Source organism: Lathamus discolor, chromosome 3 (assembly GCF_037157495.1).
Source record: "Lathamus discolor isolate bLatDis1 chromosome 3, bLatDis1.hap1, whole genome shotgun sequence".
Taxonomy (NCBI): Eukaryota; Metazoa; Chordata; class Aves; order Psittaciformes; family Psittacidae; genus Lathamus; species Lathamus discolor.
The window spans coordinates 62,404,322-62,428,626 of NC_088886.1; the positions used below are offsets into that span (position 1 = coordinate 62,404,322).

The window sequence follows — 24,305 nt, forward strand, 5'->3', positions numbered from 1 at the left end:
ATACTTAAAGGAGGAATCTGTCTGTAGGAGAGACTGCAATGTCACCAGAAGGTTCTGAAGTAACATTGTTAGTCTTTAGTACACAAAGGATCGCAATGGTAAAAGTTTGGCCTCTCTGAGGCCATGGAGACCAGATTACATGTAAAAATCTTGCTGCTCAGATTGACAAGGCTTTGTGCTAATCAATTTACAGGTGCTGGCATGGATTAGCAAACCACTCCCTGGGCAAAGGAGGGAGAAGCTCTTTCAAGATGGAGGCAAGAGAATAGGGCTGTAGGAAAAGAACCTTCCAGGTCAGCTGTTTAGGTCATGTGGTGCCCCAAGAGTTGACAAGACCAGCTGTTGCTGCTAATGCTCCTAATGAAGCTAGATAAAGTCAGTGATTGCAATAGAAGATAAATGAGAGCACCAGTTGGTCTCAATTAGAGATTATATCCTTGATGTTTCAGCAGTTCAGTTGTGAAAACAGTTGTCCTGTGAGCCAGATGAAACGTGGGAAAGGGTGAGTAGGAAGTAGGATTTCTTGGGGGTTTTTTGTTTGTTTGGGCTTATTTGGTAGAAAGCCAGATGGAAGCTGTTCTTCTTCCCTGTCCCAAACAGGCTTCTAAGCGAAAAATCATTCCATGTTTGGTAATGGCTTGGCTGAGAATACTGCAAAAACTCAGAAGGAAGCTTGAATATACTTTATAGACTTGAAGTGTATTCAGAAGAGACTTCAGTAGTTTAGATTTCCTAATTGATGGCAAGCCAGGTGAGTCAGTGGAATCCCATGGTCAGGTGTACTTTTCCCCTGTGCCAATTTTGGCTTACTTTGAAAAGGGGCAGGAGTGATTCTGATTTCTTCAGTATCTGAAATGCATTTTGCTTCACGAATAATAGATATATGTAATAGTTTTATCTAATGGCTAATTTGTAGAAGCACTGGATGTCTTGAGGCATAAGATACAGACAAAAGCTAGATGTCTAAATGATAAACTACATTAGTCTGCCCTAGAGATACAACGTTACAGAAAAATATTAGCTTCAACACAGGCTAAAATCACTGTACTTGCACTAGGCAATATTCTGGTCTGTTAGGAGGCCAGTGTAGTTTTTCCTATACTTGTCTTAAAAATAAGTGTGTGAAGTCATAGATTTTTCTCTAGCTTTTAGGTAATACAGTCTATGTCTCAACAAAAATAGAATTGGTCCTGGCTATAGGATTTCTTCAGACATGTACTTCAAATGCGAAGATCTTATTGTATTTACCCATTAATAATTTTCCTCAATTTCTTCTATTGCTGCTAGTACTTCCTTGAACATCCTCAAGTAATCCCACTACTATTGTAGGGATTTATTAGTTTTTAAGGGTCTTTTATTACTTTGTTTTTCTCTAATCCTCACGCAGTACTAAATTTTAACTCTGTCAGTTGTACCTTCTTGAGGATACCTGTTGTAGCTCCTGAAAGACTTTTTTTTTTTTTTTTTTTTCTGACAAATGCAGTGTTCTGGGGGCCTTTGTGACTATGCTGTATTCTTAATAGGAAATAACTTCAATGAGTATTGCATTTACGGTGTTCCTGATGACCTCTGATAAATCTGAATGTTATCTAGGCTAACTTGCATCCTGAATGACATTTGAAGTTCTAATCTTTGCATGTTGATTAGATTGAAGACAAAAAATTGTCATCACTATAAGAAAGACTATGTTTTTGTAGTCAGTAAATTGCAGCCAATTGACTCAAGTGGGATCAAAGTAGGCTGAGGCCTAAGGATCTGGTGATCACCTGAAACTAAATACTAAAGAAGGATGCCAAAAGAATGAGCTTGTACCTCACTGCTGTAACAAGACAAACAGACCAATAGGAAATGCTCCACCTTAGTAAGGTGAGAGAAATTTTATTGACTTAATGTAAGGCCGGCTGGGATTCATAACCTCAGTGAGACACTTCTGGGTGTGTACTGGTATAATAAATACACATATTCCACTGAAGAGATTAAAAGCTCTTGGCACTAATAAAGAAAACCATCAAGGTAGTATTTATTGCTTAATGACACTACTACCTTGCCCTCCAGTGAAAATTGCAACAGACTGTTATAGAGATAAGTATGGGTGGGTGCACAGAGAGTCTTGGTTCATGACTAGTGCAGGGACATGTCGCAAAGTGTAGGGACTCAAGAACACTTTTTTCTTCCAGTGAGCTCATACTATTGTATTCTAGACAGACAGACTAGGCCTTGCCAAATCCATGTGCCACAGCTCTCCTCAGCTTGGGGACCAGGCTGAGAAATAAGGTCTAGTTTCACAGCAGCAAAAAGGCTATGCAACTATCATAGATGGTGTAGTGGGAATTGCTTGATAAAATGCAGCTGAGTCACACCCTCAACACAGACGTCTGTAAATTGTACAGTCTGGCCCAGAATGTCTGGCTGCTGTTTGCTGACTTGAATTCATTCAACATTTTATTCCTTGATGATTGGTTTGCAGTTGCTATAGCTGGTCATGTGTGTGCCCTTCCTCAGAATGGTTTTTCCATGGGGGAAAGGTAAGGGTATATGATAACTTCAAAAGCCTACCTTCTGTGTGGTTTTCTTGTACATCTTCTACTGGATTGGTAATTCAGATTAACCACAGTAGATAGAATTTAGCTACTTTCATAATGGGTTGTATATATAAGCAGTCCTACCTGCTTATATACCAGATAATCACAGGGCTTTCATGGTTCCCAGCCTTTTATAGTCATGGAGATTGACTAAGTGGGTTTTGTTGTTTGTTTGTAATATAACTTTCAGATTAGTCATGCAAGTAAAAATGAAGTATCTAAGTATCTCACCTTTCCTTAAGGTACTTGAGAGAGCCTCTTGGGGGGTGGGGGAGGGGGGGTGGAGAAAGAGGAAAACTAATTATGAAGTTGACTGCTGAATCATTGGAATTACAACAAGGGATGCTCAAGAGGGGTAATCAGAATTTATCCTGAAATAGACTTCTGTGGCAACAGTCCAAACCTTATCCAGGGTAATCATAATAAAAAAATGACTTAACATAATCATGCTGGTGATGTAGTTCTTAATTTGCACTGTTGCTTTTGTCTGAAGTACCTAGTGAATTATATCTTGTTTCAAGTATCTTCCTGTCAAAACATTATTTGGTGTGGCCTAACTGCTCATAGCTGTGAAAGTTCACTGATGGTAGTGCTTTAAAGACACATACTGGAAAAGTCTAATGAATAAGGTTTTATTTATACCAGCTTTCCCTTGATTTTTGAATTTCATTCTAATCCTGTGTATACTTTCCCTAAAAGGTTTGAAAAACAGGCAACAGTAACTATACTTGCCATACTGTAAGCTAGAGATGAATATTCTGCTATACTGGGATGTATGTCAAAAAAGCTGGAATATAGAGCTGCAGGAATTTTGACACCATCACATGTAATCTTTTATAAAACACTTAATTTCCTAGGAGCTTTTCTGTTTTTCCCACTATAGAACTGCTCTAAAGTATGATTACCCTAATAGCTACTCGACTCTTCTGAGAGTCAGCCTAAAAGTGCTGATAGTCCCCTTGTGCTCACTTGCTCTTGTGCTCAAATTTGGTTTTAACCTGAATAGTTCTCGCTTTTGTTTTTCCTCTGTGCACTCATGTACAGAGATCATAGCTTGTGAGTCTTCATTTATTACTTTAAAGAAGCTAAGCTCTCTGTTCTGCCAGATGGGATCTCTGTTCCCCTGGTCTACCTACTAGCTCCTTTTTGCACTTGTGGAACCTTTAATTCTCCTTTTATTAACACAAGTAACCAGTGTTTCTCCAATAACCCAGATGAAGAGTTGCACAAAACCACTAATGGTTCTCTGCTGGAAATAATGTGGGGTCACATGTATCTTCATTGGGACTGGCAATAGCCTGGTAGCCACAGTGTCTGATCTGTGATTAGTGACTATCTCAGGGCGTTTTCATCCTCCAGTTTGTTTCCAATAAGTCCCTATGTTATAACAGAAGATTTCTGGGGCTTGGCGGTGCAGGGTTAACTAAACCTCTGGGGTGGGTGGGTTGGTTGGTTGCTTTGTTGTGGTTTTTGGTTTTTTCCTTCTGTCTGCTCTAAAACCTTATAAAATGTTAAGGTAGGACTTCATTGCCAGTACTTGTCAACTTTCACTGTGTCTACCCAGAATGGTGACTATTAACTGGGTAGACTAGCTAACTCCATTTAAAACTGAGAGATACATTAGATTACTTTATCATATTTGTAAACTTGCTTGCCATTCATTATAAACTTGCATCAACAGTTCTGGTGTCAAAAGCCAGTGTTTCTGATAAGGTAACTATAGCATAAAGAAAACAAAACTGAGCAACCACTTAAAATCTGACTTGGGTATCTTTAATAGCTGTTGAAATATGGTGGATGCTTTGAGTGGACATTATGAAGAATGAATATGTGTTCAGAATGAAGTAGAACGGGGAATAAGAGTAGCAGTACTGAATTTACCTTCATTAGGAGGATATTCACATGGCTTATCTTTACTCTTTGGAACCCCTAACCTCAGTATTTAAAGTTCAGTTTCACCTCACTCATTTCCAGTCAAGAGACACAGAGTAGGTCTTGCTCTGAATGGCTTCAGAGTAGCCAAACTTAAAATTAATGGTTATATAGGGAGATGAAAGAGAATAGCCTCACAATTTAAGCTAAAGTTGAATGTTAATTAATCTAAATACACACATGTTGGTTCAACCCACTTGTTTGTACTGCAGTATTGACTTTATTTGTAACATAAGGCAGGGCAGACCAGGGAGTGAGTTGTGATTTCTCTTCACTGGGTGCAGTTCCACAAAATCAGCTAAACCTGTGAGGTGTATAGAAAAGTGTGTGACAAGGATTCAGGGCTTTGTTCTGAAGCTTTCACTGTCAAAATTCAAATACATGTGTCCTTTATGAAGTAGCTGAATTTTGTCTCATGCCAAGAACTTAATCAGGTAAGAGACAAAAAGATGCTACTGAGACATGGTCAATCTTCATTAGTTCCTGAAACTTTCTCAGCTCCAGGAGAGAATATTCTACCCTTACCTTCTAGACTGTCCATTGCAGTTTCCTGGAGAGCAGAGAGAAAGTAACTTAAAAAATTTGAAACTAAAATGGATTAATTCTTCCATCTTAGAAATTGTAGTCTGCAGTCTGCACAGTAAGAACATTACAGCACTTCAGAAGGGAGAGAACAACTGCAAGAGATTTCAGGAAGCTGGCAGGATGCAGGGGAAACTGCTCTTGCCTTTTTTGTGATGACGCTGTGAGCTAGGGCCTTGTGCAGAGGGATTTGTTTAACTCTGAAGTCTTTTCAAGCACTGAGGAATACGTACTAGAAGATGATTTCTTTAGTAATGCTGTCAACTGGCTTTAGTTACTCTTATGAAAAGAGCTGTGGAAGTACTTCCTAAAAGTATCTTGCAAGCTGTGTAGGTAGGCTCTTACTGCAAGATGCTGTCTGCTGTAAGGGCGCTTGTTATATGCTGGAGACTATACTGTGACTGGTATGCTTCATTGCTTAATGATGAGAAGATGCAGAGAAGACATAAAATTTCCCTGACTCTTTAGTCTTGGAATAGAGTAAGAAATGGGGGATAGTGGTGAAAAGTGAAGTACAAATGGGGCTTTGGTTGTGACTATGCATGTTAAATGGTATTTCTAAGACTGAATGGGGTTAAGTGTGGAAAGTTGGATGCAGCCACTCTCTAATGAGCACAGTGGGCACACAGTAGAGGAAACAAAGCTGGAAGACTTGGCCACTGCCCAGAACACTACTCAGCTGCTGAATCTGTGACCCTGAAGCTCACATTGGACAATGTTATTCTAGTGACCAGATGTGGCAAAAAGAGAGTTGTTCGAATACTTATATCACAAATGTCAAGATTGTTTCATTTAAATTCTCTAGTGATCCTGGCAGGGGAAGGTTCACTCAGGTTAGCGTGTCTGTAATGCTCAGCAAGCTTTCCTCTGAAGCCTTACAAGTTCTTTTCTAAGTTGTTTTAAAGAACATGGAAGTGAATACACACAGTGACTTCATGATTTTCCAAATGAAAACAGCAGCATCGCTGAGGCAGTACGCTAATACTCGGATTCCTTTATTTGGAATTAGAAAATGCATTTACACTAGGTGTAAGAATTTATCTAGAAATACTAAGGCCATGATGATACTGCCTGTGAGCACTGAGAATGTTTTGTCTGTGGTCAGCTTCCCAAGCCCCAGCTGAAGAGATGAATTTACTTTCCTGGAATGGTTAGACCAGCAAATGGTGTTACAGGGTGACCAGGGCCATGGAGTTACATCTGTGAGCACGAGGGCTGTCAGGGTGACGCACAGCTTTCTAAATGGGGAAATTTGCACAATTTCCTGAGAAATGTACACACATGTTTTCATTCAAGGACCATTCTTCTATCCGTATTCTCTTCTATAAAAGCAATACATGCAAAAATGTTTTGAAATTGGGGGAAATCTCACTGTTTGGGGACATCGCAGGATTAAAAAACCAGCATAAAATCTCAAGTCATGGATGGTTATTTTTCCATATCCTACCACCTTGATCCTCAGATGCACTAAATTCATGTTAATTCCATTATCTTCAGGAATTCTGCAATTTCACAGGAGCTGAAAACTTAATCCAATATGTTAAAATAACCATTCTTTCTCTTTAGCCTTTTCCAGACTCAACTGTTTCAAATATTTGTAATTAGTGAGGCTAATATGTAAGGTAAGAATATAAGGAAAATTACTAAAAGATGCTAAAATCCAAAAGCGCTATGCATTATAGTAAATTAAATAAGTCTATTTACCTGTGAGTGAATAGGTGGATATTAAATGGAGCAGCTCAGCTTAATTGTCTTAAGAACTTTTAGCCTTCCACTGCATAAAAGATCTGTCCTATAAATGTTTCTAGAGTAAGACACGTGCGATGTAGAAATGCTGTGCAGAAAATATTTTGTTTAGCGGATAGTTTGGATTGAAGCCCAGGCTGACATGATACATAAATGGTGTGCAGAAACTTGCTGTGGCATTTTTCTTTAGTGGATAGTTTAGGCAGAAAACCAAGCTGGGTCGTTAAAAAGGCAATGCCAGGCAAGCTTAGTTTTGTTTTCTCCCTGTTTCTCTGTGACTCATGTTGAGGGTATCATCTTTATGTGAAGTTTGGAAAGTCTCTTTCAGACTACAGGAATTCCCCTGGCTCACAAACACCCAGAATGCTGTGAACACCAGAGCACCAAAGCCAATTGTCAGTTCTGTTTTCTGTCCTCTGGTCTCTCACAGAGCTGATCAGCTGTTGACATGTGGCACAGGCCCTTAAAAGCATGCAGGAAAGCCTCATGAGGGGTGTCATGGTTTAAGGCCAGCCAGTAACTCAGAACCACACAGCTGCCTGCTCACTCTCCCTCTTCTCCCCCTGCTCTTGGTGGGATGGGATGGAGAATGGAAAGAATGTAAATCCCACGGGTTGAGATAAGAACAGTCTGGTAACTAAGGTATAATACAAAACCACTACTACCACTAATAATGATAAGGGAGATAACAAGGGGAAAGAATATAAAACTAAAAAGGGAAGGGGAAAAAACCAAACAGTAAACACAAGTGATGCACAATACAACTGCTCACTGCCTGCCGATTGATACCCACCCTGACCCGAGCAGTGATCTGCCCTTCTGGGTGACTCCCCCCAGTTTCTATACTGGGCATGATGTGCTGTGTTACGGAATACCCCTTTAGCTGGTTTGGGTCAGGTGTCCTGTCTCTGCTTTCCCCTGGCTTCTTGTGCCCCTCTTCACTTGCTGAGCATGAGACTGAAAAGTCTTTGATCGGAGTAAACATTATTTAGCAGCAACTAAAACTCCAGTGTGTTATCAGCGTTGTTCTCAGACTAAAGCCAAAACTCAGTGCTGCACCAGCTACGAACAAGGAAAAGTAACCCTCACAGCTGAACCCAGGACAAGGGGTTTTGAGGAAGCATGCTCAAATGGGACCCCAGAGGACCATGCTGTATCTCCTGCAGCTGAATGCTGCCTTTCATCCTTGAGTCTGTAACAATAATTTTGGCCTAGTTTTCTTCTGGGATCCTGAATTCTTCTAAAATGCTAGGGATTTCTTAGTTTCTGTCACATCACTGTGATAGAACTTGCATATATGTTCTGTGATAGAACAGATAGGAGTACACCAAGAAGCTAGGTTAGAGTTAGCTTGCACATCTCCAGCTGTTTGCTGGCTTTATGTCTTGCTGGCAAGAATCTAGAAGCTTGAGCATAAATCAGTCGGATGCAGGGACATTCTTGTTGCACAGAATAAATAGATTCAGAAGAGTTGCTTTTATTTGCAGATGTTAGAACTAGCTCAGTGCTGATCCTACAGTGAAGATGCAGCTCTAGAACATCTTAAGCCAATGTAATTTAGTTCTGCCGCAGTCACATTTTGGTACATATTTTGGCATGGGCATTTGTCTGATCCTTTAGGGGAACACTTTTAATGCTAAACTGCCAGAAAACTGATCACACAATGTAATAGTTTTCTATTAGCTCAGCTCCTAGAGCATAGGTGAGATCATGGAAGCACCGAAGTGGTGTGGTACTGCACTAGAGGCACAATTAATGCTAGTGATTACAAGAGAAGTAATTGTAGTCCTTCCTTTCAATTAAAGAGCAAAAGGAAAAAGATCAAAGCAGTGTCTCCAGTTTCCTTTCTGGCTAGACACATTAACTGGTTTGACTCATAGAATCAGAAAAATTATGAACTTTTGCAATTGTTTCACTTTTTCTAATTACTCAACTCTCCTGTTTAAGTCACTCTCCTGTGTTACCTTTAGAAACAATATGCAGTAAAAATGGAGAGTTTAACTGTTTCTTTTTAGTGTAATAACAGAAATAATTAGTGTAAGAACAGGATAATTTTAGACTAGAAAAACGTGCTTTCCTTAGTTCATGAATAAACTCATTCAACCTGTTTACTTGTTGATGTGAAGACCAAGAAACAAATCCTGCTAGCCTGAAAGAAACTTCCTACAGGAGAGGAGGTTCTCTCAAGTCTCCAGAGGCACTAACAATGCCAACTAGTGTTTTGGAACTGAAGCTAGGCTAGGCAACCTTAAGATCAGTAATAAGATGCAAATTTTCAATAGTCACTGCAAAGCAGAGCATTAGATGTAAATATTATGATGGGTTTCATAATGCTGGAGGTTATTAACAGAGACAAAATGTCTTCATAAGGCAGGCACTATTGCTCAGATATTCCTTTAAGCTGCAAGTTTGGAATCTCCAGGACTGGGCTGAGATGTTTCCTCTGCAGAACAATGAGGAAAATTCTGCCCTACCCCTTAACTGACTTCAGTGTCACCTCTTAAATTTTTGCTTTCATCTTAGATTAACTTATGGACATGCATCTTTGCATCCTGTCTATGCATCTAATGAAACCTGTGTCATTTGGGCAAAGGTGCCGCATGCAAATAAAAAAGCTTCACAGTTTATGGGTAAATCAGTCAAAATGCTGTAGAAAAGCAGATTGTAAAAACAACTTGTGCTGTTGAAAGCTTCAAGATAAATACTGAAATCTTGGAAATGTCATTTAGTAGTATCTATTTTACTTACCAAGACTAAGCATGAAAGTCTTAGTTGTGAGCTAATAAGGCTCAACAGGTTAGTGAATGAGAATCGTAATGCCCTACAGCACCCCAGCAGAGGCAAACATGGTCTAGGCTTTAATACCTCTCTTTCCTCACAGTTTACTGCCACTCTTCTCTAAATGGCAGTAATTTGTTCAGCCTTGGGCAGCCTCCATCCCACCAACCAAAGATGAAAGACAAGACTAGGAATAATTCCTTTCCCTCAACCTACAGAGGGAAGTTAAGGCCTGGTTATGATTTGCCACCTTACCTCAGCTTACTTTTTCCCTGCGCTCTGGAACATGTCCCAGTCTGTGTTTCTGTGCCTGCTCACAGGTGGGTACGGTTTGTTCCTTTTGCATAGCTGCTTCTCCTGAAAACTCCTTGACCTCAAATGGGTTTAGCTTACCCATTCAAATGACTTCATACCAGTTTATTTTTCAAGGGATTATACAGTCCAGTTACATTAGAAGTTGTTTGCTGTATCAGCTTTCCATACTGATGACTGATACATGTATTGACATAGTAAATGCTAATCTTTTTGGCATGGTCAAGCTTCATGTCCTTAGTCAAATTCATTCTTTGTGTAACTGATTGTGAAAATCTCTACAGTGAATTTATCATAACATTCCCTCCCTGTTCACAATGAACTCTTTCAATGGCTTAATTCTTGCTGAAATTACTTCTCCTGGCTTTAACTGTTATGTGTGCTAGTATATCTCTGTTAAGATGAAGTGTGCTTCATCAGAGTGAGGAGAAACAGACCTGATTAGTTTCTTTTTGTAGCCACAATGCAATGAAAAACCAGAGAGAAAACCAGTCCAAACCCTCAACCTATAATGTACTATCAGCAAGCTTTTCGCATTATCTGCTGAGGATACAGAGCAGCACCAAATCTCACAGCTCTCTCAGAAGCGCATCATACTGTTGGGGCTTTTCCTGTGTGTGGTATTTTGTTTTCTTCACAAACATCTAAAGGCAGGAGCTGGATGCTCCTGTCTTGTGCTTCACTAGAAACATGCTTTACTAATTCCAGTTACTTGCATCTCTGGCAGTATAACCTGAGTAAAAGAATTAACAGAAGTAGCTGCTCATCTGGTTTGGTCTGTAGATTGACTCCTTGCTAAAGAACAAGTAAATGAAGCAAATACATTGTAGAAAACTAGAGTAGGGGATCTCACGTGCATTCCTATAGGGACCCTTAAAAATATTTTCAGGTCAAAGCTATATGTCTGATATAGAAAATCCATATTCATTACTTTAATTGGAGGTAGGTGACTGTATGCTTTGGGAAAATGGAATAATTTTATGTATTTATTTAGGTATCCTCTCAATAGTTTTGTGTTGTTTGGCTGAATTTCATATTGCTGAATCTTGCATGCCATGCCATGCAATTGTTAACACACCATTCTAGTTCTAGGCACGTTAAATTCATGCCATAATCTGCAGTTTACTGTGCAGTTAAACCATGAGGGACTTGATCACTGGAAATTCATTTTTTGGTAGCTAGCTAGGATGCTAACCTAGTGTAAGCCGAGCCCATCAACACAGCCTTTGCCAAAAGGAGATAGCTGAAGAGGCAAAAATATCTGACTGTTTTATTACCTAAATGATTTAACTCCTAAGAAATCTAATTTTGCCTAAATGCCTTGCCATGGGTGAATGTACATCCATGTATTGTAGCCTTAAATGGCAGGTGACATCTAGTAGTATACAGGTACCAGACAAAGTGATGCTTTGCAAAGTTTAGGAGAAGAACTGGCTTCAAATTCTCCTAATGTCTCTCGGTATACTCCCATGCCACTTTGTCTACATTAATGACAATCTACTGTCCAGCAGCAGAGACCTTGTAAGAAGGGTTTTGAGCTCTGCTTTGAATAACTTTCAAGAAGATAAAACTTGTCATGATTATGTATCTAGAAATATGCAGGTGAACTGTAGCACTACTTGGGCAAGCTGTAGAGTTTGGAGTTTGGGTCATTCCCAAAACCTGGCAGAACAGGAGGGGTTACCTAAATGGGATATCGAAGACTGGTTTATTTTGTATTCCTGTGATAAAATTTGCTGTGCAAGGACAAGTCTCAAGTGCTGGCAGTGTTAGCAGGGGACTAAATTTGGATGTTAGCACTCCAGTTGTAAGCAGAAAAGTATTTTGTATATGGGGATTTAGAGAATATTAGAATTTGGTTTAGAATTGGTGAGTGAACAAATCAGTCTATAGCAGGATTTGGTTTGGAGAACTGAACTCTCAGATCTTGAACAGAATTAATAATGGGGTGTTAGACATGTATGGTGTTTACATGTTCTAGGTGCACCTATTTCTGATGCTAAAAGCTTTTAAACTGCTTCACTTCAGAAGTAAGATATCAAAGTCATAGTAAAACCAGTCCAAGTTGCTTCAGTGTAAAAATGGAATTGGGATAAAGTCTGACTTCAGAGTTTTAATGAAATGTGGTTGCATTCTTCTAACTAAAGGGAACATAAGTTAAAAACTCTCTGAAACTCAGATGTGAATTCACATAGAAGATTTTTGACGCTGCTTTCCTGTAAAACACCTCTTTGATTATCAGGAAATAAAGACACTTCCCTCTCTTTCTGCTCTGAGCTTACCTTTCAGTGCCAGAATTTCCATTCCTCATTTCCTCTTCATATCATCACATCACAGAAGGAATGGCATAAGACTAACTGCACAAAATGGCAGGAATTTATTATTAATACTGAAAACTCTTTATTCATGTTCATGTTTAAATGCAGTGGAATAGATCTTGAATATAGTGAAATCTGCAGCAGCTCAGACTTACTGGGCTACTGGTCATTAAGGGAAAGATGACTATTCTCCAGGTGACTGAGACACAGTTGGACTGTTAGACTGTAGTGTTCTCCTTTCAGTAAAGCATGCCACATCCTCATGGTTACGGAAACAGCAAGCTGCAATACTGAACTGTGCCAGCCAGAAGTGTGAGGAGGAACTGAGCTCTTGCCTCTACATTTGCCTTTTCCTTATACAACCTTAAAGGTGGGTTGTATATCATTACAAGTGTATACCGTCAGAATATACAGATAATAAACCAGAGAAATGTGATTCTGTAATAATAGAAACCACTGCTCTGCTGGGCATAGGAGGCTAAAAAGAAGACTTGTAAGCCAAGCTGTTGCTTTATGTATTGTTGCAGGAGTGATGGCTAACTTATCCTGGTGACTTTCTCTTTTCATATTATTTCCCAGCTGTTCCCTCTGGATTCTCAGGAAAACCTTTGAGTGCATCTACTTTAACCATATAATATCAGGAATGTGCTTTCGAAGTGCTTCACTAGTGTTCCCACTTGTTTGTATTTGTTCTTTTTGGTTCATATTGTCTAGTGATCTTGGAGCTCACAAACTGGGCTCCTTTCAGATGGAACACAAGTGTAATATTTTCCTCTGGAAACTCCATGTCTTCCAGCTCTTCTTGGGCTTTCTGGTCACAGGACTAGGCTAGAACATGCCTGCAGTAAAACCATGGAATCATATTGCAGAAACTTGGTCTACAGGACCAACAGGCTTAAACCACGACAACAGGTCTGCTCCTACCTGTCTTGTTATTGCAGTCAAAGCCGCCTTCTATCCAACATTGGTCATCCTGGCACATGAGCTCTTACTTGCAGCAGGTGAATCCCCTTTTCACAGGAGTCTCCCAGTCTCTCATTTGCTGTTCCTCACTTGCTGTCTCCCTGTTGGCTGCCTCAGGATGTATCCTAGGAGCTTTCCAGTCTAAGCACGTTCAGTTGCTCTCAGGATGAAGTGCTTTCCTTTCCCAGGCAAAAAGGCAGCCTTCTTTATCAAGCCACAGGACTTGTTTAACAAAATGTACAATATGCCCCTCTGGGAGAATACATTGAAACTTCTAATATATGCTGATGTTCTTCAGGGTCATTGGGCATCACACTTGGGAACTAAACTGGAAAAATGATATGTCTGTGGACCAAGTGGTTTCTGAGAAACACAAAACCTCGGACAGAAAATAGTTCTGTTGAATACAGACCTGATTTCCTGTCAGGTGAAAGGTGAACTCACAGTGTTAAGATGCCCTGGAAGCACTGGTAGCTTTCTGACAGTGGATGAAGGTTATGAATGTGCATGGTCAGTAGAGGTTCCTGTGCCGGGGAGAAGGAAAGGATGGGTGGAGGGTGAGGGACAGGAACTGATTTTGCAGGTACCATGTTTCCAGGCATGGCTAGAATGCGAATAATGGAGCTTTCTTTGCAAAAACATCCTGGAATGGAGAGGGTTTGGGGGGCTATGCAGTGGTCTTCCAAAATCTGGCATTACTATAAACTAGCAAGGCAACACCCCTGAGCAGAGCAGTGAGAAGCAATGACTAACACCTCTGCCACTAAAGTTAAGGACTGGAATTTGGTCAGCCTGAAAGGTTAGAAGCCACTGGCTTTTCTTATACAAACTTCCATAAAATAATATCAGAGGAACCTATTGGGCAACTTGGGTATTTCACTGCATCTGAGGAAATGAGAGAGCAGCTGAGGAAAAAAAAAGCACATCTGAGACAACAGAGAGCAATGTGCAGTTGGATCCTCTAACACAAGGAGCCAAACTATTGCTCTTAAGATATATGCCTCTTCTGTAAATTTCAGCCCTAATGCTGATGTGAAGACACTGATCAAAAGTGGAGCTGGTATAGGGGCCTTATATTTGTCTGGACCTCTAAATTAAGAAAGAAGGGAAGACTGACCCCACTGGGTCCTTTTGGCTCACTTGAACCCTTGTCCTCAATGACTTTCAGTCTCAGATGCTGTAATAGCAATCTTATGATCTTGTTTCCTCAAAGAAATTGAATAATTGATGAAGATACAGTTTTTATTTCTAATTTAGTATTTAAAATTTTGGGCTTGAAATGCTTTAAAGCCAATGGTAGAGGACAGGAAGTGATGTGGCACTAGAAAGGCCATGCTGATGATGGCAAAGCGCTGAACTGTGAAAACAGCCACAGAGATATGTTGTTTTTTTTTTTTTTTTCCCCATTGAAGCACTGTCACATGAAAAGTAATTTCCTGCCTTTCAGATTCTCAGTCAGGGATTGTCTCATTTACCAGTGGGTGCGTCTGCTGGCATGTAGAGACTGAACACCTTTTTCCTCTGGAAATGAGGGTCGTGTGACTACACTCAATAGCATACAGTAGTACGCAGCCATTTCATTTCTCCCGTTGGCTGCCAGTATTCCTCAAGAATGCCAGGAAACATTATAGGGACTGTAGTCCTTCTGACAACAGATCTAGGGTAGAAAAGTTTATTTGGGTTTTTCTTCAATACATAGTATAATATAAGCTACGTGCTTCCCATGGGATTTGTACTTAACCAGATACTTTGCTAGAAATAAGCTAGGCATGTTCTTAACCAGTAGTGTTGTGGGGAACTGCAAAATATGTGCAAGGTGTTTGAACTGCAGTATTAAATTTAAAAATATTTTAAGTACAAGCTCTTCCAGTAGTTAGATTTAGTCCCCCTATAACCCTGACATTCTAGAGGCTGCTTTGGGAACAAATCATTCCTATTAAGAGAGAAACTGAGCAGGGTGAAAAATCAGGTAAGGATTTGTGTGTATGTGTTTGTACAGTAGCTAGTATAGGGTTCTTATTATTCTATAGCTACTATATAAACTATATAAATTAAAATAGTATAAATATATACCTACAATATAAATATATACAAATAAAAAAAGAAATAAAGAAGTAGGTGGCTAGAAGAACTTGCTGTCTGAGCAGGCAAGCTAGAGACAGTTTGGCCGGAGGGGGTGGGGTGTTCATGTAAGGCATATAGGAGAGGGACCAGTAAAGCAGCACATGAATGCCTAAGAGAAGGATGAAATCCTACTAGGAGGTGTATCTACCCAAAAGGAGAGACAGTAAGGGAGAAAAAGAAATACAAAATTGAATGGAAGAGACTGAAAGGCAGAGGGAATGATCCCAGAGCATAGAGACTAGAGGGGAGAAGGGGAATTCAACTGAACAGCCCTAATCAGCAGAAGAGCCGATTCAGAGTATGAGCTGTGAAATGTGATTAAACATTGAGGGGGATTTGTGGACTCTGGCATATTTCTGTGCTCCATGTAAGCTCTACCCATGTCTGAAAACAAAGGCCACCACCTTCCTACATCTCTCTTTTCTATATATTGTGGTAGGAATAGTACCTCCTTGCTCCACACTCTTATCCCCTCAGCTCTTTGCAATTGAGGCGCCTTCTTACTTCTAGTCTGAAGGCACCCTGCTGAGGTCCTAGGGTCCACTGGGAGACCTAGTACATTATGGTAATGCAAATAATAACAATAATGTAGAAATTATATATGGAGGGATAGCGTATGAACAGATGAACCTATGTATGTAGATAGTATAGGCAAAGACATTTTTAGCTATCTGCCAGTTATTTCCAGTGAAAAGTTACCATGATCTTTCAGTAGATTTTGCACCTCAGATGTAGGTGAAGCAACACTTTGGAGGAACTGAAAAATATACTTACATACGACAAAAGTATTCAAAAGCAATATGATTGGTATAAAGTACATTAGCAGGTACAGGCTCCGTGACAGTAGTTATTTTCCCTTCTCTATTGTATCCATAGTTACTAATACACACAGATCCATGAGCTATGCATATGCTGGTTTAAATTCGGGGTTGCTCCCCTGGTTTGAAGGCCATCTTTACTCACATCATGTGGTTTGACTCTGACTAGAATATGAAGGCAGAATTGCAATAAACTTCTTTCTTAGGAATCTGTGACTGATTTATCCTCTAAAGTCTTTATTCTTTTCATTAATTGAAAAGCTAAAGACTCAAGTCTCCCCTGACGAGCCAGAATAAGCTGTGTCACTGGAGACTACTGTTAGCTATTACTGTGTAGCATGTCTGTTTAAAACCCCACGTAACTTAATCATTGCAAGACTTTTCCTTGTCGTACATCTGCAGGTTTTGGATTACTGAACTTTTTATTTCTTCCAAATCATGCAAGAAAATCTCAAAATACTATGCTGAAGGCCAATCCAGGGCAATCCCTTATAAGGCATTTCATACAAGTTCCAACATGTGTCACTGAAAACATCTGTGAGTACACAGAGTGATTTCCGCTGCTCATCAGTGTGTGAGTCAAATGTGCAATGCCTGGGGAGAGGAGTTACCTCTGAAGTGCTATGAAATGAAACTGGATTTCAGGGAAACCATTTTTCCTCTGAAAATTGAATGATTTCTCTGTCACTGCAAATATCATTGAAATGGTATCTCATTGGTTTATTTGTAGCAAAAAATAGCACAACACAATTTAAACCAATGTTTCAAAGTTAGCAAAATGTATTCAGATATTTTGTTATGTTACCTTTCTTATTTAGAAAAGGAAAAAGAAATGTCTGAATTTACCTAAAACTGAGGGTTTCATTTAAACAAATTGAAACCAAATAATGTTTAGTACTATAATGAAAAATTCAGGTTTAGGCAACCAAAACTGCAACATGACTGACTTGGATTTTCTGCTTTTAGTTGCAGGTAAGCCATTGTAAATTTTATAGTTCAGAGGTGAACTTCTCTCCTTCCCTTCCCTGCTCCCATGTTGCATCGATTTGGGGAAAGGCAACTTCATACCTGGGAATCAAATAGGTTCATTGTTTAAAATGGTACTAACTACCTCCCCCTTAAGGTGCTTGATTCAGCCATTAGTGTGGGGTCAGCTGCACAGTTGAACTCACTGAGTACTTCCTCAAAAAAATGTGGGGAATTTGAGACTGGAATTTAGGCTTGGGTCCCTTTTCAAATTCATGATTCTCCTGAAAAGAGAGGAAGCAGTCAGGGTAAAAAAATTCTTTTGGAACTGAAATTCCCTGAAGTTAACATTAGCCTTTTTTTCAATTAGATCTTCAATGAATTTTAGACCAGGCTGCTTCATGGCCTTTTGCGTTTCTTTCTGACTTTCTGGTAAAACCACGATATAACAAAGGCATGATATCATTGGTGGCATGCTGAGAAGAATGAAATAAACACACGATGAAAAGAGGGTCCTTTGTGCTGTTTCAGGAGCCATTGCCTTGGGAAGCTGCCATCAAGAGCAGGGTGCTCTCTGCAGAGCTGAGTAATCATTGCTAACAGATTTTTGCAATAAAGAATACATGTGGCAAGTCCCAGAAAAAAGTTCCATGCACAAAGGGCTGAAACTTTGACTGGGTAATTGTTACCAACTCCTTCTACCATCTCTTCCCACACCAACCACTAAAAGCTCAACTTCTTTGTGGGAACTAGGGACAGGAATTCCAAGATTTATTTCTTTATCTATTTCTTTATATATTTACTTGGTACCTTGTATTCTTACATGTTTGTGAGTTTTAACAGATGCAGTTTCAACCAGCTGTGTGCCCAAGCTATTGCTCCCTTGAGAAAGATTTTTCCTGTGAAAAATGATGATGAATGCTGTTGGTTTAAAAAAACCATACAAATTCAACTGAGTAGGAATTAGACTATTTATAGCTCTAGTGACTAAGCATATAGACTGCAATAGTCACACATGAAAGCAGTCATACCATGTGAGACCATCCAGCAAAGGAGAGCAAAGGCAGTTTTTGGTGCACATCTGTAGGCCATCAGATTGTGTATATCCTCTCCAGAGCAGCTGCTTTTACAATAATCTCAGGCTGCTACTGTTCAGAAATTAATGTTATGTTATGGTATTAGAATGCTATCCACAGAGGATATTTTGTCTATCTGGCAGCACAGAGCTTAAGGATGGGACTTTGAAAAAAGCTCACAACGGAGAGGATTTGCCTGTGTTCTTAAAGTTGATCACAAACCAGTGTTAGAGGTTTATTTCTTGCATAATTCAATTGAAGTCAAGAGATGTTGCAGCTTGTAATGGGTGTCTGTTAAGGATGGCCTATTAAAGATCAATAGAGCCTAAAAAATTGGTGATTTTGGTTTTATAACATTGGAGGAAGTCATGGAATGTGAGGTTCTCATTCCTTTCCCTTCATCTGACTAGGTTTTATTGGTTTAGCTTTTCAGTTTTAGTTGGATCTGCTAGATCTTGTTTTGAATAACTTGGTGGAATAAATCTTGTAAGAAAGAGATTGTTTCTTCTGTTTGTAAATGGGGCCTTATAAAAAGGTTATTAAGAATGGTCACTAATTCTCTATTAAACAGGTTTTCACTAGAAAATAATTGGCAAAAAATATATATCTTTTTAACGGCTTTTATATCATGCAGTAACTTGTTGCAAATACTTGTCAGCTTCCTTTCTAACTCACTTGGCTTACGGAGCCCTGGCTCCATATCTGTAACATCATCTGTTTAGGGGTTGAAAGATTGTTGAGCTTTAGCAAGAAAGGTCTTAATGGTTTTAATTCCCAAGCATGAACTTCCTCCTTCAGGTGTTCTTCTAAGGATATCCTCATCCCTGGGACTCCAGACTTCTCTATTTGTCTCTGCTTCAGAGGAATGAAAGATTACAACTAACCCTGCACAATAGTCTGCTCTGTTGTAAGAGCAGCTTGCACTCCCCAGGATTTCTTCTGAGTATTCTATTTTAATTTGGCTCTTTGAGTGTTGTGCTAGAAACGGCAGCAATGTTTGTCAAGTAGCAGTACTTAGCCCTTCAAAGTTAGGAGGGATAGTTCTTTCTACTTAATTTCTTTTTCTGATGTAGAAATGAAGCTGTAAATGAAGTTAAAATCCTACTCAGTCAGACAAAACCATATCATACAATAAATACTTGAGGAAAAAAGAAATGCTTTTATTCTGCTCCTTTCAAATAGTTCAATTTAAACAGTCTGTGGTACATGTATGTGTATGTTTCTATTTCTATGTCTGCACAGAGCATATGTGGGCAGTTTTTCCTTTATCTTGTCTGAAAATTACTGGGAGATAATAATAACAACAGAATTTGTTATTCTAAAGGATTAACATCACCAAAGAGGGCAAAACATCGAAGTTGCTTCATAAAGATGTAACATTCCATACTTTTTTGTTCTTTGCTTTTGGTGTGAAGAAAAACACACACACAAACCGCTATCAGTAATCAAAATGTCACTATAAAATGAAAATCTGCAGCCAAGTGAAGTTATTCTGTGCTTCTATTTGATTTAAACAAACATATTGTATTATATGGTTTATTTGTGGTAACTTAAAATGAATCCAAGTCAGTCTGAGCAGAAATTACATTTTTCTAGCTTTAAAAACCAAATTCTTGCTCTATTCCATTTATTGTAGGGTTGCTTGCTTTGTTTCCAACTATTTGAGTTTTTCTGCCATCAGTTGTCTTGGTAACTTGCAATTAGGTTTGTTTTTACTGGAACTGTGTTTCCGTGTGTTCAGTGCTGCTCTTTATTTACTCCAGTTGACATGTCATGCCAGATATGACTGTGCTTTTCCAAGCAGCTGCAAATGCATTTGGGGTGTGCCATCTGTAGTTTTTAGAACTATGCTGAGAGAAATCCAGGTTGCTCCAGGTCATACTAAAACACATACAAGGTGTGTTTTCTTCAAATCCTCATCTCAGCCTATACTAGATATAGCCTAGATGTTAGACCCCAATAGCAGGATGATTATTGCACTAATCAAGTTGAATTACAAGGAATAGACCTTCAGTTTTTTGACCACATCTTATCCCTGTGCTAATTTCACATTGAATTTTTCTTTCATCCGAGACAATATGGAATCGTTGCCTAAACCTGACAGAACATTTCTTTAGTTGTCAATTTTTAGTTGTCAGTTTTGCTCAGCTTCAGTGAGCTATGGTGAGGGTTATGAATACATTTGAAGACCAGAGCTACAACAATATCCAGACATGCAGTGTCAGCTGGGAAACTATGTCTACTTGTATTCAAGTACTCCTGTGTTCAGTAAAAGCTCAATGGTTTTCATTTGTCCAGGATTCATGTCACCGGATTTACTTTCATTAATATTTTACACTTAATAAACTTTGTCAAGATGACAGCATCTTCATTTGAAATAGCAAGCTGATTGCTGGCAGGGTTTTGTATTGTATCATGTATTCACCTTGTATAATTCGTGTACATTTAGCAGTTAATATCAATCCAATTCTAGTTAAGTCTTTACTTGCTTTTTTGCCTGATCGTGGTTCTTTGTTCCATGCGTATGATCCTTTTCCTTGTGCAAGACTATTGAGAAATAGTAAACCATTGAGAAAAGAATTGAATAGAGCATGGAGAGAATTTAACAGAGCTACTGGAATAGAGAAAGGGTAGTGTTAAAAATCCAGGTGTAAGAAAGCAGAATTGGTGATTGCTTCTGTAAAACGTGTGTCTTGTGCAAATTCAGCCCATTTCAGGAAAAACCTCTTCTTGTCAGCACAGTTGGACTTGGTATGGAGTTGTGCTAGTAGTGCTTTCTAACAAGTTTTTGGGATACCCTTTTCCTGCAGTGCAGTAGTGTAATGAGTGTTCAACTCAAGAAATTTAGCAGTGAGTTTAGTTTCAGTTGTTAACTCTTCATTCCAAACTTGAGAGAAGAGCTAATGAAGGATTCTTGTGATACAGCTGCTGTTGATATAAATTCATAGCCACAAATGTGGTGACCATACTCTGTTTCAACATCCTTTTCCAAGCTCTGCTTTTTTCCCATACCATCGTACATTGCATAACAAGTGCTCTGAGCACATATGGAAATGCCAGAAATTGCCACACGTTAGGCAGATGAGGCACACTAGGAGTGTGTGCAAAATTCCTTCTATACAGGAAAGAAGTAATAGATGCAGAAGAGCTTCAGCTGCCTGGGAAATAGCTGAGCAACCTGGAGTTACCTACAGACTACCAGCATATAGCTAATAGTTCCTGAACACCTTCAGTGTATTAGCTGCAAAAGTCAATTCCCAGTTCAGGACTGAATCATGCCTTAGGTCTGGCCATGCTGCTAGGCAAAGGCTTGATTAAAAAGTTATCTTTCCCCCTCCTTCATCAAGAATCCTGTAGGTCTTTCTCAGTATTAGTAACTGAATTTGAGTTACGTGGTACATTACTAAGAGAGCCCTGGTCAGATGTTACAGAATGAGATGCAGGCAGGTATTATAGTAAAGTTCCTGTTTGCTATTTCTGTATAGTGAAACAGATCTGAGCAGTAGGATGGAGTTTGTGTTTTAGCATGAGTGGAATTCTGTGTCTTGAAGTAGGAGGCAAAAAAGGGCAGGAGAGTTTGCTTTTTGTTTCTTCCTTTGAAGGGTTGAAAAAGGCTTCCACTTTGTTATCCATTTTGCAGTGGAAAGGCTACAATCTTTTGACCTAAGCCCTCTAGAATCTTTAAGCAGCTCTTTTAGACAGACAGCAATCTTAAATGAAGTTAAAATCACCTGTATGTAGATTTCTACAGCACAGATATTTTAGACATACACGTGTTTCTTTCCTTCTTATCACATGAAATGGTAAAGAAGCTTTTATGACTAATCATCATGTAGCAGTTTGCAGGAAATATACTGAACAAAAGTGCACAGCCTTTAGCAAAACTATGCCAAGGTTTCATAGTGATGCTTTTTCTGGCCTGGAAGCAGTATTCCAAACAAAATACAGGCAACTCAGTTTTAGTAGGTATTCATTAGAGTAAGTTCCCAGTGTAGCACTGAACTCCACAGCCTGTTCTATTGAAGAGCAGTAAAATGCAAAGAAAAACACAAGAAATCCAGTAACTTCTACCTACAGTGATCACATGTACATAGTTCTTTCAAAAGATGCAAGGTTTATATTGGTGAGTTTATACTGTCTACACTACACACACATATGAAAGTAGTAATTAATTATGTCAGCCACTGAGAGGCAACCAAAATCCTCCAAGAGTAGTAACACCGTTCAGAAGCACCCATCTACAGAGTAAAAGCTAGAGTGCTAGGTATTTGGTTTGGTATCTTACCAAGTGTTTCTAGACGGGTCTTCTCTACGCTGTAGCATACTCCCTACTTTCTTGTTCCTAGCAGATCAGCTAGTGATTTTGTGATCATTGAAACCATTCCAAAAATTTCCTCTGTTGCTCAAGAGGAGATTCCAGTGAAAAGCCTTTTACCTAAAATGGCTTTACCTTGATTCTTGATGAAAGGCTGTTCAGTTCCTCAGGTGTTTTGTCTATTCATGCCTGACTTGATACTTAGTGAAGTTGATGTGCAACTGCCCCGAAGTCTGCACATTCTGCAAGAGCTTTGCCCAAGAAGTGGTTGGTAGAGATCACCAAGATGCATCACCTACCTGGAAATCAGAGTGGTTTTGAAAATACTGGTGTAATTCTTTGTAGCACAAACAGGACGCTCAACCTGTTGGGGCCCAGAACATGCAGTGAGACACCCACTGTTTACCTGTGGTCATTTAAAATCATTCTTTCCTTCTAATGTTTCATTAATCCAAGACATTGAATTAATTTGGATTCTGCATCTACAAACAGAACAAACAGCTCCTCTGATCATATTCCCAGAGGAACTCTAGTGTTTTGTTGGGCTGTCTTCCGTATAGCCATTCAAATGGTGAAAAGCTTTTCAGGCACTTTCAATCCATCTCCTGCCGTTTTGTTGGGGATTATCATCCCCAGGAAACCTCAGAATAAAGAAAGCTGATCAACCATCTGTGGAACAGCATGTACAAAACACAAGGTTCTCTGAACTTGGACAAAAGCTGTCTTGATACTGGAGAATGTCAGCCAGTTGCAGGGGGTTTGTGGGAGCGCTCTGCTTCCCAAGATGTTTTTTCCAGAGCTTCCATACTACACTGCAGACCAAGACTGCTTTTTTGTTGTTCTTGTTGTTTTCCCCTCAAGTTCCTCTGGGCTTCAGCCACCTCCCTGCTGTCTCAGCACTGTTTCTCAGCAGGATATTGGCTAATGATCAACAAGTGAGGGTCAGAAGGAGGACAGTACTTTTCCATGAGATGCTCCAAGACTGTTTTCAGGAGCCAGGCCCATACATCCCAGTCTTAGGCCTATATTACTAGGTACCACAACTGCTTAGTAACAGTTAACATCTTCTCTTCGTGAACATAGGCTAGAAATGTATGTTGTCACATAGGCAGCCCACATACCTGCACAGACATGATCTGGTGGATCTTCCCTAGTGTCTGAAATACATAATGAAATGACACAAGAAGGGCTCTTGTCATCTCCTGGTCACTAGACACAACAGAAAAAAAACCCCTTTTTCTTCATTTATGTGCCTCTTGTGGCTGCTAGGTCTTCATGTTTCTTGACAGCACATAGAATGACCGAAGCCTAACAGCCAAAAAAGGCTCAGCATTTAGGTTCATCCCTCAGAAGATGCATCCCTCTCCCAACTGGTACTCCAGTTCCATCTTCAAGTAATTTTTCATCAGGTATATTACCTCTTGTAGCTGAAACACAACTGTTAGTGGGACCAAGGTATGTCTCAAAGATACGGCAAAGTTCTTTTAGTTTGCCTTGCTCTGTATCACCTTTGCAATATGCCTTGGGATTCAGTCTCTTCATACGTGCAAATCCCTGAACTATCAGGTGACTGCTCAAGGCTTAATTTCTGGGATGTTTTCTGTCTAATTCACCACCACCAAGTTTTCTTACTCTGGCCAATGTTATCTAGATGGTCTTCATAGAGACCTGAAGTGCTTCACTGCCCTGCACCTCATATTCACTGTGTATTGTTTCCCAGAGAGTCACCTATTGGGGTGGCTCTTTCATCCCTTTTCAGTTATTGATCTCAGAATTTTTTGCAGTGGCTTCCA

At 39.5% G+C, this 24,305-nt stretch overlaps 1 protein-coding gene across 2 annotated transcripts in view; it reads left to right on the plus strand.

Annotated features, from left to right (window-relative positions):
- The first annotated feature begins 426 nt into the window (after positions 1-426).
- SLC44A3 (solute carrier family 44 member 3) overlaps positions 427-24,305 on the plus strand; it is an 81,868-nt gene continuing 57,989 nt past the window's right edge. Inside the window, exon 1 of one of the 2 annotated variants that reach the window (XM_065675600.1) lies at positions 427-502. The gene's annotated coding sequence lies outside the window, so the exon portion shown is untranslated. The remainder of the gene's footprint in view (positions 503-24,305) is intronic. The other variant, XM_065675602.1, reaches the window with a different exon arrangement.